Here is a 13,619-nt window from a genome sequence, read left to right on the forward strand (position 1 = left end):
AAACCCAGCCTCGCTTATCATTATGCAGATGAGGGCAGTGAAAGTCCCATGAGTGAGCGGGCTTATCCAGACTTGGTTTTCTCCCCTGATTGCGATTTTTTAGAGGGGGTTCCTGCCCTCACCTGTTACCAGTCCGGCTGCCAGCCCCCAGAAGGACAAGGCTGATACAGAAATGGGGGACATGTAGAAATCTCCATAAGAAAGTTCTGATATGGCTTCCAAAGCTTCACTTAATGTCCTATCCTTAAATGTGAGGCAGATGAAATCTAAAGGACGCAGGTGTACTGTGCTCAGGTATATCAGATCATTGGGAGCAGACATTTACTGCCTGCAGGAGTGTGGATTATCAGAAGTGCCGGACGATCAGGACTGGCCTCATGGACAGCACATCTGGTCTGGGTCTAATGTAAATAAGAACGATGGTGTGGGGATCCTGCTGGGGAACGCAGAGTGCAGCATGGACAGCTACACAGTGGTGGAGGTGGGGAGGTGCATTATTGCCATAGTGAAATATAGGGGGTGGCGGGTAAGAATAGTTAACATCTATAGTCCTACCGGAAAAGAGGAGCGTCTTGCTCTCTTGGAAAAGGTTCAGTTATTTTTGCCAGGAAAGATTCCTACCATTTTTGTTGGTGACTTTAATTGTGTTACGGATGAAACCGGTGATGTAACCGGGAAAAAATTATCCCATTTAATTTCAGATTTTTCTTTTTCAGATGCCGCTACTTTAAGGTCGGACAATCCACCACCTACATATAGGGCGGACAGAGGGGGGATCGAGTCACGTATTGACAGGATGCTTTTCTCCAAAAATCTGGAGTGCATTAGTTTTAAGCAGTGTGCGGTCCCCTTCTCGGACCACGAGTGTTTGAGGGGTATGTTCAGACAGAAAGGGAGCTTTGTGCATGGGAGGGGTGTATGGAAGCTGAATGTGAGGTTGCTAGAGGATGAAAGAGTGATGAGTGAGTTTAAAAAGAAGTATGAAAGGTGGGGATACTATAAAAACAGGTTTGCATGTGTGTTAGAATGGTGGGATTGGGTGAAGCAAGAAATCCAAAAATTTTTCAGAAAATGGGGCTACAAGAAAGCCGCCATATATAGAAATAAATTCAAAGAATTAAATATGAGGATTGAATGGTTGAAAAAATGCAGTATGTCTGGGATTGATGTGAGTGATTTGTTAGTGGAAGCAAAGAATGAGTTAAAACGTGTGATTGAGAAAAAGGGGAAAGAAATAATGTACAGAACCAAAATAGAACACCTGGAAAAAAACGAAAAATGTACCAGATACTTTTTCAAAAAAATGAATGGAAAAAAAATGGATATGGATGAATTACTGGATGAGAATGATGTGAGTATAACTGGAGAGGGTGTGATTGAGGAGGTGAATGGTTTCTATAGTAGACTGTATGGGGATAAATGGATTGATTCTGGTTTGATGGGTGAAGTGTTAGGTAGCTTGGAAGATAAATTGGATAATGATGAATGTGAGAACTTGTGTGAGGATGTGATTCTGGATGAAGTGAGAAAGGTGGTGTTCAGTGCTCAGAAAAACAAAACACCAGGTAAAGATGGTATACCAGTAGAGTTGTATGTGAAAGCGTGGGAGTGCATGGGTGCGGATCTGACGGAAGTATGTAAGTATATGTGGGAGAATGGAGAACTGTGTGAATCTATGAAAGAAGGTGTGGTTGTGTTAATCTATAAAAAAGGTGAAAAGAAAAAACTGGGGAATTGGAGGCCAATAACGCTTCTAAATTCCGACTACAAGGTGTATAGCAAGATGTTAGCAAACCGTATGCGTGAAGTGATTGGGAAGGTTGTCAAGGATGATCAAGTGTGTGCTGTGCCTGGGAGATGTATAAGTGATAATCTGTTGTTGTTGAGAGATGTGCTGGGAGACTGTAGAGATAGAAAGCAGAAGTGTATGTTGTTGGCTTTAGATTTTGAGAAGGCGTTTGATAGAGTGTCGCATGTGTTTATGTTTGAAGTGTTAGAAAAAATGGGTTTCCCTAAGAAGTTCCTAGATGGTGTGAGATGTTTGTATGATGATGTGACGAGTGAAGTTTTAGTGAATGGTTGGTTGTGTGATAAATTCCTGATTAAATCAGGTGTTAGACAGGGGTGCCCTCTCTCCCCTGTTTTGTTTGTTAGTGTGATTGAACCTTTGTTATGTATGATTAGGAGAGAGAAAGCGATAAAAGGAATGCTAATACCTGGGAGTAAAGGAATGAATGTCAAGGTGCTGGGATATATGGATGATGTGGTGATTGTGAGTGAGAGTATTGCGTCTATGAGTAGAGTGAAGTTATTATTGGATTTTTTCTGTGGTGCGTCTGCTTTTAGGGTAAACTGGGATAAATGTTGTTTTAAGTGTTTTGGTGATAGTAGGATTAAGATGGATGGTGTGACATGTATGGAAGGGTCGATTAAAGTCTTGGGTATATTGCTGAATGATGATCTGAAGGGTACTGAAAGTTGGGATGAGTGTGGGTTACGGATAGAGAAGAAACTGAATTTTTGGCGAATGCGTGAGTTGACATTGAATGGAAAGGTACTTATAATTAAGGCAGTAATACTTCCAATATTACTTTATGTTGCTGGGGTCTTTCCGTCCCCATACAAAAAAATAAAAAGAGTACAAAAATTAATTTTTACTTTTTTTTGGGGGAGTAAAATGGAAAAATTAAAGAGAGAATATTTATACAAAACATATCAGAATGGTGGTCTGAATTTTCCTGATATTGAAATATTCCTGAGCCTTAATTATATTAAAACGGTGGTAGTGCTAATGGGTAAAAAGAACAAAGGTGCATATATGTTGCGATATATGGCTGGATGGATGTTGTATGGGTTATGCTGGGTGAAAAAAGATGGAAGTGTGCCTGTGGCTTTTAAATGTCCTGTGTGGTATGAGGTGATTGAAAGGTTTGTTAGAAAGAATGATTTGCTGGCTGTGTCTATGTGTGAGTTTGAGAAACCAAAAGCGGTGATGGGAAAAATGAGAGCAAATGAGATTGAATGTAATATTAATGATTTAAGATTTAATGAAGTGGCGGATGCATGGGAAAAATTGGGTACGCATGGTATGTCGAATAAACAGAAGGATGTGGTGTGGATGGCTTTGCATGATATACTGCCTGTGAGAGATGTGCAAAAGAGAAGAGATTTAATCAGAACGAATGTATGTCCAAGAGAAGGGTGTGGAGCGAGTGAGACTGTGAGACATGTGATGTGGGATTGTGATTATGCATATAGTGTGTGGAAAGGTGTGGGTGGTCTATGTAAGGAATTAGCAGGTGTGAGTTATATTAACTGGAGAGTGGCTATGTTTGGTATTGGTGCATGTGGAAAGGTGAATGAAAGGATTTTGTGGTTAATAATGGTGTGTGTCATGGAAAGCCTTTGGGATGTGAGAAACCTGGCTTTGTTCAAAAGAAAAACTGTACCTATTAATGACTGTATTCGGTTAATTCTATCTAGGTTGTACCTTATATATAAATGGGACAAGAGTAGAGGTGGTGGATTGGACGCTGAGGGCATTTGGAAGGTCATGAAATGGCGTCATCTGGTAAAGTACCAGTAATTTTATGTACCTTCATGAGAGTAATATAGCACAAATATACTAACTCTGATTTTGGAAACATAAATTTATAAAAAGAATAAAGATTAACCATGATGATGAGTTATAGTTGAGCAACTATTTGAAGGTTTTGGCGGACTTTCATACTGTTGTTTACAACAACCTGAATGGTTTTAAAAAAAAAAAAAAAAAAAAAATCTGTTCTTATCAGTTTAATATCTGATACGTCCCCTATCTGGGGACCATATATTAAATGGATTTTTAGAACAGGGAGATGGAAAAAGAGCTTGCTCTGTCCACTCCACGCATTGACCTGGTATTGCAGTATCTCCAGGACCGGTGCACCCCTTCTTTAATGCAGTTTCTAAAATCAGAAAGAATTGAATTCAATGTTTTTTGTTCATTTTGCTTGTTTGTCGGATTTTGGGATGGACTCTTTGGCTTTGCTTTTCTTCTCCTCATTGGATTTTTCATGTTCAAAGTTGCAGAAGCCAGATTACAAGCTCATTTTGGTTCAACTTCAGCAACTGTGCATTGCATTGCCATGTAATGTGATGCAATGCTATCTTTCTAGCTCTCCCTTTTTACTTCCTTTTGGATAAACAGACATATTAGGCAAGCATTTTGGAGCTTTCACCTAAATAACTACAGGTGGTGAGATAAGCTGCACAATATAATTGACCTTTCAGTATATTGTTGCACACACACCATCTATTTAGCAAATGCCCTTGTTATCAACAGCAGCCTTTTAAACTCACCTGAGCTAACAGGTATGTGCGCTGGTTACTCTGCTGCGCTTAAAATTTCTTTTTTGGTTTGCTACAATGCCTTTTCTGAAACGTTGTCTCCTTCTGCTGGAACACTGACTTCTTTCATTTAATGCCTGCAGACTATAAAAGAGAACCCAACCCAAAAAGTTTGGTTGATTAGTCTGTGGCATTCTGTTAAACTGTTGCTTATGGCGGTCTCTGTGAGCTTCTCAGCGACATTCAGCCAGCCAGGTATCCTGCCTGCAGTAGATGGAATGTGGCAATGGAACGCTGGCTGCGCGTGTCATAATAGGCTCTGAGCCTTTATATACCTGTGCACAGCAGCAGCCACCTTCAGTCTGCTGCTGGACAGCCAGCAGCAGCAGCAGCAGGAGAGGTATGTAATCAGGAGCCCTCCTGCTAAGGGTAGACAGCTGCTCGTTCCACCCCACCCCCCCGCCTTAATTGGTTCTCCTCCCTTCCAACGGTGTTGAGGCGGGTGGGAACAGCAGGGGGTGAAGGTGCTGTGTTTAAAGAGGTGGAGTTATGCAGATCTAAAACGCGTGGATTGCAGCAGCAGCAAGCCGAAAAGTGCAGGCATGTAAGGGATGTAGAGGTTGACAACATGTCTTCTTAACGGGAGTCCAGGAGCTCATCTCCACAAATGGACTTTTCAGGATCCTTGGGTGGCTCCGTAGTTTGAAACCAATTCTGGTTATCGCTTCTCGGCCTTTTGGCTAAGATCAAGTGTAGTATCTGTTCTTATCAGTTTAATATCTGATACGTCCCCTATCTGGGGACCATATATTAAATGGATTTTTAGAACAGGGAGATGGAAAAAGAGCTTGCTCTGTCCACTCCACGCATTGACCTGGTATTGCAGTATCTCCAGGACCGGTGCACCCCTTCTTTAATGCAGTTTCTAAAATCAGAAAGAATTGAATTCAATGTTTTTTGTTCATTTTGCTTGTTTGTCGGATTTTGGGATGGACTCTTTGGCTTTGCTTTTCTTCTCCTCATTGGATTTTTCATGTTCAAAGTTGCAGAAGCCAGATTACAAGCTCATTTTGGTTCAACTTCAGCAACTGTGCATTGCATTGCCATGTAATGTGATGCAATGCTATCTTTCTAGCTCTCCCTTTTTACTTCCTTTTGGATAAACAGACATATTAGGCAAGCATTTTGGAGCTTTCACCTAAATAACTACAGGTGGTGAGATAAGCTGCACAATATAATTGACCTTTCAGTATATTGTTGCACACACACCATCTATTTAGCAAATGCCCTTGTTATCAACAGCAGCCTTTTAAACTCACCTGAGCTAACAGGTATGTGCGCTGGTTACTCTGCTGCGCTTAAAATTTCTTTTTTGGTTTGCTACAATGCCTTTTCTGAAACGTTGTCTCCTTCTGCTGGAACACTGACTTCTTTCATTTAATGCCTGCAGACTATAAAAGAGAACCCAACCCAAAAAGTTTGGTTGATTAGTCTGTGGCATTCTGTTAAACTGTTGCTTATGGCGGTCTGTGTGAGCTTCTCAGCGACATTCAGCCAGCCAGGTATCCTGCCTGCAGTAGATGGAATGTGGCAATGGAACGCTGGCTGCGCGTGTCATAATAGGCTCTGAGCCTTTATATACCTGTGCACAGCAGCAGCCACCTTCAGTCTGCTGCTGGACAGCCAGCAGCAGCAGCAGCAGCAGGAGAGGTATGTAATCAGGAGCCCTCCTGCTAAGGGTAGACAGCTGCTCGTTCCACCCCACCCCCCGCCTTAATTGGTTCTCCTCCCTTCCAACGGTGTTGAGGCGGGTGGGAACAGCAGGGGGTGAAGGTGCTGTGTTTAAAGAGGTGGAGTTATGCAGATCTAAAACGCGTGGATTGCAGCAGCAGCAAGCCGAAAAGTGCAGGCATGTAAGGGATCTAGAGGTTGACAACATGTCTTCTTAACGGGAGTCCAGGAGCTCATCTCCACAAATGGACTTTTCAGGATCCTTGGGTGGCTCCGTAGTTTGAAACCAATTCTGGTTATCGCTTCTCGGCCTTTTGGCTAAGATCAAGTGTAGTATCTGTTCTTATCAGTTTAATATCTGATACGTCCCCTATCTGGGGACCATATATTAAATGGATTTTTAGAACAGGGAGATGGAAAAAGAGCTTGCTCTGTCCACTCCACGCATTGACCTGGTATTGCAGTATCTCCAGGACCGGTGCACCCCTTCTTTAATGCAGTTTCTAAAATCAGAAAGAATTGAATTCAATGTTTTTTGTTCATTTTGCTTGTTTGTCGGATTTTGGGATGGACTCTTTGGCTTTGCTTTTCTTCTCCTCATTGGATTTTTCATGTTCAAAGTTGCAGAAGCCAGATTACAAGCTCATTTTGGTTCAACTTCAGCAACTGTGCATTGCATTGCCATGTAATGTGATGCAATGCTATCTTTCTAGCTCTCCCTTTTTACTTCCTTTTGGATAAACAGACATATTAGGCAAGCATTTTGGAGCTTTCACCTAAATAACTACAGGTGGTGAGATAAGCTGCACAATATAATTGACCTTTCAGTATATTGTTGCACACACACCATCTATTTAGCAAATGCCCTTGTTATCAACAGCAGCCTTTTAAACTCACCTGAGCTAACAGGTATGTGCGCTGGTTACTCTGCTGCGCTTAAAATTTCTTTTTTGGTTTGCTACAATGCCTTTTCTGAAACGTTGTCTCCTTCTGCTGGAACACTGACTTCTTTCATTTAATGCCTGCAGACTATAAAAGAGAACCCAACCCAAAAAGTTTGGTTGATTAGTCTGTGGCATTCTGTTAAACTGTTGCTTATGGCGGTCTGTGTGAGCTTCTCAGCGACATTCAGCCAGCCAGGTATCCTGCCTGCAGTAGATGGAATGTGGCAATGGAACGCTGGCTGCGCGTGTCATAATAGGCTCTGAGCCTTTATATACCTGTGCACAGCAGCAGCCACCTTCAGTCTGCTGCTGGACAGCCAGCAGCAGCAGCAGCAGCAGGAGAGGTATGTAATCAGGAGCCCTCCTGCTAAGGGTAGACAGCTGCTCGTTCCACCCCACCCCCCGCCTTAATTGGTTCTCCTCCCTTCCAACGGTGTTGAGGCGGGTGGGAACAGCAGGGGGTGAAGGTGCTGTGTTTAAAGAGGTGGAGTTATGCAGATCTAAAACGCGTGGATTGCAGCAGCAGCAAGCCGAAAAGTGCAGGCATGTAAGGGATCTAGAGGTTGACAACATGTCTTCTTAACGGGAGTCCAGGAGCTCATCTCCACAAATGGACTTTTCAGGATCCTTGGGTGGCTCCGTAGTTTGAAACCAATTCTGGTTATCGCTTCTCGGCCTTTTGGCTAAGATCAAGTGTAGTATCTGTTCTTATCAGTTTAATATCTGATACGTCCCCTATCTGGGGACCATATATTAAATGGATTTTTAGAACAGGGAGATGGAAAAAGAGCTTGCTCTGTCCACTCCACGCATTGACCTGGTATTGCAGTATCTCCAGGACCGGTGCACCCCTTCTTTAATGCAGTTTCTAAAATCAGAAAGAATTGAATTCAATGTTTTTTGTTCATTTTGCTTGTTTGTCGGATTTTGGGATGGACTCTTTGGCTTTGCTTTTCTTCTCCTCATTGGATTTTTCATGTTCAAAGTTGCAGAAGCCAGATTACAAGCTCATTTTGGTTCAACTTCAGCAACTGTGCATTGCATTGCCATGTAATGTGATGCAATGCTATCTTTCTAGCTCTCCCTTTTTACTTCCTTTTGGATAAACAGACATATTAGGCAAGCATTTTGGAGCTTTCACCTAAATAACTACAGGTGGTGAGATAAGCTGCACAATATAATTGACCTTTCAGTATATTGTTGCACACACACCATCTATTTAGCAAATGCCCTTGTTATCAACAGCAGCCTTTTAAACTCACCTGAGCTAACAGGTATGTGCGCTGGTTACTCTGCTGCGCTTAAAATTTCTTTTTTGGTTTGCTACAATGCCTTTTCTGAAACGTTGTCTCCTTCTGCTGGAACACTGACTTCTTTCATTTAATGCCTGCAGACTATAAAAGAGAACCCAACCCAAAAAGTTTGGTTGATTAGTCTGTGGCATTCTGTTAAACTGTTGCTTATGGCGGTCTCTGTGAGCTTCTCAGCGACATTCAGCCAGCCAGGTATCCTGCCTGCAGTAGATGGAATGTGGCAATGGAACGCTGGCTGCGCGTGTCATAATAGGCTCTGAGCCTTTATATACCTGTGCACAGCAGCAGCCACCTTCAGTCTGCTGCTGGACAGCCAGCAGCAGCAGCAGCAGGAGAGGTATGTAATCAGGAGCCCTCCTGCTAAGGGTAGACAGCTGCTCGTTCCACCCCACCCCCCGCCTTAATTGGTTCTCCTCCCTTCCAACGGTGTTGAGGCGGGTGGGAACAGCAGGGGGTGAAGGTGCTGTGTTTAAAGAGGTGGAGTTATGCAGATCTAAAACGCGTGGATTGCAGCAGCAGCAAGCCGAAAAGTGCAGGCATGTAAGGGATCTAGAGGTTGACAACATGTCTTCTTAACGGGAGTCCAGGAGCTCATCTCCACAAATGGACTTTTCAGGATCCTTGGGTGGCTCCGTAGTTTGAAACCAATTCTGGTTATCGCTTCTCGGCCTTTTGGCTAAGATCAAGTGTAGTATCTGTTCTTATCAGTTTAATATCTGATACGTCCCCTATCTGGGGACCATATATTAAATGGATTTTTAGAACAGGGAGATGGAAAAAGAGCTTGCTCTGTCCACTCCACGCATTGACCTGGTATTGCAGTATCTCCAGGACCGGTGCACCCCTTCTTTAATGCAGTTTCTAAAATCAGAAAGAATTGAATTCAATGTTTTTTGTTCATTTTGCTTGTTTGTCGGATTTTGGGATGGACTCTTTGGCTTTGCTTTTCTTCTCCTCATTGGATTTTTCATGTTCAAAGTTGCAGAAGCCAGATTACAAGCTCATTTTGGTTCAACTTCAGCAACTGTGCATTGCATTGCCATGTAATGTGATGCAATGCTATCTTTCTAGCTCTCCCTTTTTACTTCCTTTTGGATAAACAGACATATTAGGCAAGCATTTTGGAGCTTTCACCTAAATAACTACAGGTGGTGAGATAAGCTGCACAATATAATTGACCTTTCAGTATATTGTTGCACACACACCATCTATTTAGCAAATGCCCTTGTTATCAACAGCAGCCTTTTAAACTCACCTGAGCTAACAGGTATGTGCGCTGGTTACTCTGCTGCGCTTAAAATTTCTTTTTTGGTTTGCTACAATGCCTTTTCTGAAACGTTGTCTCCTTCTGCTGGAACACTGACTTCTTTCATTTAATGCCTGCAGACTATAAAAGAGAACCCAACCCAAAAAGTTTGGTTGATTAGTCTGTGGCATTCTGTTAAACTGTTGCTTATGGCGGTCTCTGTGAGCTTCTCAGCGACATTCAGCCAGCCAGGTATCCTGCCTGCAGTAGATGGAATGTGGCAATGGAACGCTGGCTGCGCGTGTCATAATAGGCTCTGAGCCTTTATATACCTGTGCACAGCAGCAGCCACCTTCAGTCTGCTGCTGGACAGCCAGCAGCAGCAGCAGCAGGAGAGGTATGTAATCAGGAGCCCTCCTGCTAAGGGTAGACAGCTGCTCGTTCCACCCCACTCCCCGCCTTAATTGGTTCTCCTCCCTTCCAACGGTGTTGAGGCGGGTGGGAACAGCAGGGGGTGAAGGTGCTGTGTTTAAAGAGGTGGAGTTATGCAGATCTAAAACGCGTGGATTGCAGCAGCAGCAAGCCGAAAAGTGCAGGCATGTAAGGGATGTAGAGGTTGACAACATGTCTTCTTAACGGGAGTCCAGGAGCTCATCTCCACAAATGGACTTTTCAGGATCCTTGGGTGGCTCCGTAGTTTGAAACCAATTCTGGTTATCGCTTCTCGGCCTTTTGGCTAAGATCAAGTGTAGTATCTGTTCTTATCAGTTTAATATCTGATACGTCCCCTATCTGGGGACCATATATTAAATGGATTTTTAGAACAGGGAGATGGAAAAAGAGCTTGCTCTGTCCACTCCACGCATTGACCTGGTATTGCAGTATCTCCAGGACCGGTGCACCCCTTCTTTAATGCAGTTTCTAAAATCAGAAAGAATTGAATTCAATGTTTTTTGTTCATTTTGCTTGTTTGTCGGATTTTGGGATGGACTCTTTGGCTTTGCTTTTCTTCTCCTCATTGGATTTTTCATGTTCAAAGTTGCAGAAGCCAGATTACAAGCTCATTTTGGTTCAACTTCAGCAACTGTGCATTGCATTGCCATGTAATGTGATGCAATGCTATCTTTCTAGCTCTCCCTTTTTACTTCCTTTTGGATAAACAGACATATTAGGCAAGCATTTTGGAGCTTTCACCTAAATAACTACAGGTGGTGAGATAAGCTGCACAATATAATTGACCTTTCAGTATATTGTTGCACACACACCATCTATTTAGCAAATGCCCTTGTTATCAACAGCAGCCTTTTAAACTCACCTGAGCTAACAGGTATGTGCGCTGGTTACTCTGCTGCGCTTAAAATTTCTTTTTTGGTTTGCTACAATGCCTTTTCTGAAACGTTGTCTCCTTCTGCTGGAACACTGACTTCTTTCATTTAATGCCTGCAGACTATAAAAGAGAACCCAACCCAAAAAGTTTGGTTGATTAGTCTGTGGCATTCTGTTAAACTGTTGCTTATGGCGGTCTCTGTGAGCTTCTCAGCGACATTCAGCCAGCCAGGTATCCTGCCTGCAGTAGATGGAATGTGGCAATGGAACGCTGGCTGCGCGTGTCATAATAGGCTCTGAGCCTTTATATACCTGTGCACAGCAGCAGCCACCTTCAGTCTGCTGCTGGACAGCCAGCAGCAGCAGCAGCAGCAGGAGAGGTATGTAATCAGGAGCCCTCCTGCTAAGGGTAGACAGCTGCTCGTTCCACCCCACCCCCCGCCTTAATTGGTTCTCCTCCCTTCCAACGGTGTTGAGGCGGGTGGGAACAGCAGGGGGTGAAGGTGCTGTGTTTAAAGAGGTGGAGTTATGCAGATCTAAAACGCGTGGATTGCAGCAGCAGCAAGCCGAAAAGTGCAGGCATGTAAGGGATCTAGAGGTTGACAACATGTCTTCTTAACGGGAGTCCAGGAGCTCATCTCCACAAATGGACTTTTCAGGATCCTTGGGTGGCTCCGTAGTTTGAAACCAATTCTGGTTATCGCTTCTCGGCCTTTTGGCTAAGATCAAGTGTAGTATCTGTTCTTATCAGTTTAATATCTGATACGTCCCCTATCTGGGGACCATATATTAAATGGATTTTTAGAACAGGGAGATGGAAAAAGAGCTTGCTCTGTCCACTCCACGCATTGACCTGGTATTGCAGTATCTCCAGGACCGGTGCACCCCTTCTTTAATGCAGTTTCTAAAATCAGAAAGAATTGAATTCAATGTTTTTTGTTCATTTTGCTTGTTTGTCGGATTTTGGGATGGACTCTTTGGCTTTGCTTTTCTTCTCCTCATTGGATTTTTCATGTTCAAAGTTGCAGAAGCCAGATTACAAGCTCATTTTGGTTCAACTTCAGCAACTGTGCATTGCATTGCCATGTAATGTGATGCAATGCTATCTTTCTAGCTCTCCCTTTTTACTTCCTTTTGGATAAACAGACATATTAGGCAAGCATTTTGGAGCTTTCACCTAAATAACTACAGGTGGTGAGATAAGCTGCACAATATAATTGACCTTTCAGTATATTGTTGCACACACACCATCTATTTAGCAAATGCCCTTGTTATCAACAGCAGCCTTTTAAACTCACCTGAGCTAACAGGTATGTGCGCTGGTTACTCTGCTGCGCTTAAAATTTCTTTTTTGGTTTGCTACAATGCCTTTTCTGAAACGTTGTCTCCTTCTGCTGGAACACTGACTTCTTTCATTTAATGCCTGCAGACTATAAAAGAGAACCCAACCCAAAAAGTTTGGTTGATTAGTCTGTGGCATTCTGTTAAACTGTTGCTTATGGCGGTCTCTGTGAGCTTCTCAGCGACATTCAGCCAGCCAGGTATCCTGCCTGCAGTAGATGGAATGTGGCAATGGAACGCTGGCTGCGCGTGTCATAATAGGCTCTGAGCCTTTATATACCTGTGCACAGCAGCAGCCACCTTCAGTCTGCTGCTGGACAGCCAGCAGCAGCAGCAGCAGGAGAGGTATGTAATCAGGAGCCCTCCTGCTAAGGGTAGACAGCTGCTCGTTCCACCCCACCCCCCGCCTTAATTGGTTCTCCTCCCTTCCAACGGTGTTGAGGCGGGTGGGAACAGCAGGGGGTGAAGGTGCTGTGTTTAAAGAGGTGGAGTTATGCAGATCTAAAACGCGTGGATTGCAGCAGCAGCAAGCCGAAAAGTGCAGGCATGTAAGGGATCTAGAGGTTGACAACATGTCTTCTTAACGGGAGTCCAGGAGCTCATCTCCACAAATGGACTTTTCAGGATCCTTGGGTGGCTCCGTAGTTTGAAACCAATTCTGGTTATCGCTTCTCGGCCTTTTGGCTAAGATCAAGTGTAGTATCTGTTCTTATCAGTTTAATATCTGATACGTCCCCTATCTGGGGACCATATATTAAATGGATTTTTAGAACAGGGAGATGGAAAAAGAGCTTGCTCTGTCCACTCCACGCATTGACCTGGTATTGCAGTATCTCCAGGACCGGTGCACCCCTTCTTTAATGCAGTTTCTAAAATCAGAAAGAATTGAATTCAATGTTTTTTGTTCATTTTGCTTGTTTGTCGGATTTTGGGATGGACTCTTTGGCTTTGCTTTTCTTCTCCTCATTGGATTTTTCATGTTCAAAGTTGCAGAAGCCAGATTACAAGCTCATTTTGGTTCAACTTCAGCAACTGTGCATTGCATTGCCATGTAATGTGATGCAATGCTATCTTTCTAGCTCTCCCTTTTTACTTCCTTTTGGATAAACAGACATATTAGGCAAGCATTTTGGAGCTTTCACCTAAATAACTACAGGTGGTGAGATAAGCTGCACAATATAATTGACCTTTCAGTATATTGTTGCACACACACCATCTATTTAGCAAATGCCCTTGTTATCAACAGCAGCCTTTTAAACTCACCTGAGCTAACAGGTATGTGCGCTGGTTACTCTGCTGCGCTTAAAATTTCTTTTTTGGTTTGCTACAATGCCTTTTCTGAAACGTTGTCTCCTTCTGCTGGAACACTGACTTCTTTCATTTAATGCC

At 43.2% G+C, this 13,619-nt stretch overlaps 8 non-coding genes across 8 annotated transcripts; all 8 read left to right on the forward strand.

The window, feature by feature from the left end:
- The first annotated feature begins 3,750 nt into the window (after positions 1–3,750).
- On the forward strand, positions 3,751–3,933 carry LOC141183356 (U2 spliceosomal RNA). Its single transcript, XR_012258334.1, has one exon. It is a non-coding gene; the product is annotated as a U2 spliceosomal RNA (small nuclear RNA).
- A 1,116-nt stretch (positions 3,934–5,049) lies between these two features.
- Positions 5,050–5,240, forward strand: LOC141183066 (U2 spliceosomal RNA). Its single transcript, XR_012258078.1, has one exon. It is a non-coding gene; the product is annotated as a U2 spliceosomal RNA (small nuclear RNA).
- Positions 5,241–6,358: 1,118 nt separating this feature from the next.
- Positions 6,359–6,549, forward strand: LOC141183067 (U2 spliceosomal RNA). Its single transcript, XR_012258079.1, has one exon. It is a non-coding gene; the product is annotated as a U2 spliceosomal RNA (small nuclear RNA).
- A 1,118-nt stretch (positions 6,550–7,667) lies between these two features.
- LOC141183068 (U2 spliceosomal RNA) lies at positions 7,668–7,858 on the forward strand. The gene has a single exon (XR_012258080.1). It is a non-coding gene; the product is annotated as a U2 spliceosomal RNA (small nuclear RNA).
- A 1,115-nt stretch (positions 7,859–8,973) lies between these two features.
- LOC141183069 (U2 spliceosomal RNA) lies at positions 8,974–9,164 on the forward strand. Its single transcript, XR_012258081.1, has one exon. It is a non-coding gene; the product is annotated as a U2 spliceosomal RNA (small nuclear RNA).
- Positions 9,165–10,279: 1,115 nt separating this feature from the next.
- Positions 10,280–10,470, forward strand: LOC141183070 (U2 spliceosomal RNA). Its single transcript, XR_012258082.1, has one exon. It is a non-coding gene; the product is annotated as a U2 spliceosomal RNA (small nuclear RNA).
- A 1,118-nt stretch (positions 10,471–11,588) lies between these two features.
- LOC141183071 (U2 spliceosomal RNA) lies at positions 11,589–11,779 on the forward strand. Its single transcript, XR_012258083.1, has one exon. It is a non-coding gene; the product is annotated as a U2 spliceosomal RNA (small nuclear RNA).
- A 1,115-nt stretch (positions 11,780–12,894) lies between these two features.
- LOC141183072 (U2 spliceosomal RNA) lies at positions 12,895–13,085 on the forward strand. Its single transcript, XR_012258084.1, has one exon. It is a non-coding gene; the product is annotated as a U2 spliceosomal RNA (small nuclear RNA).
- Positions 13,086–13,619: the final 534 nt, after the last annotated feature.

Source organism: Phyllobates terribilis, unplaced genomic scaffold (assembly GCF_046119375.1).
Source record: "Phyllobates terribilis strain yellow unplaced genomic scaffold, ASM4611937v1 Scaffold_38__1_contigs__length_12584779, whole genome shotgun sequence".
NCBI classification, from domain to species: domain Eukaryota; kingdom Metazoa; phylum Chordata; class Amphibia; order Anura; family Dendrobatidae; genus Phyllobates; species Phyllobates terribilis.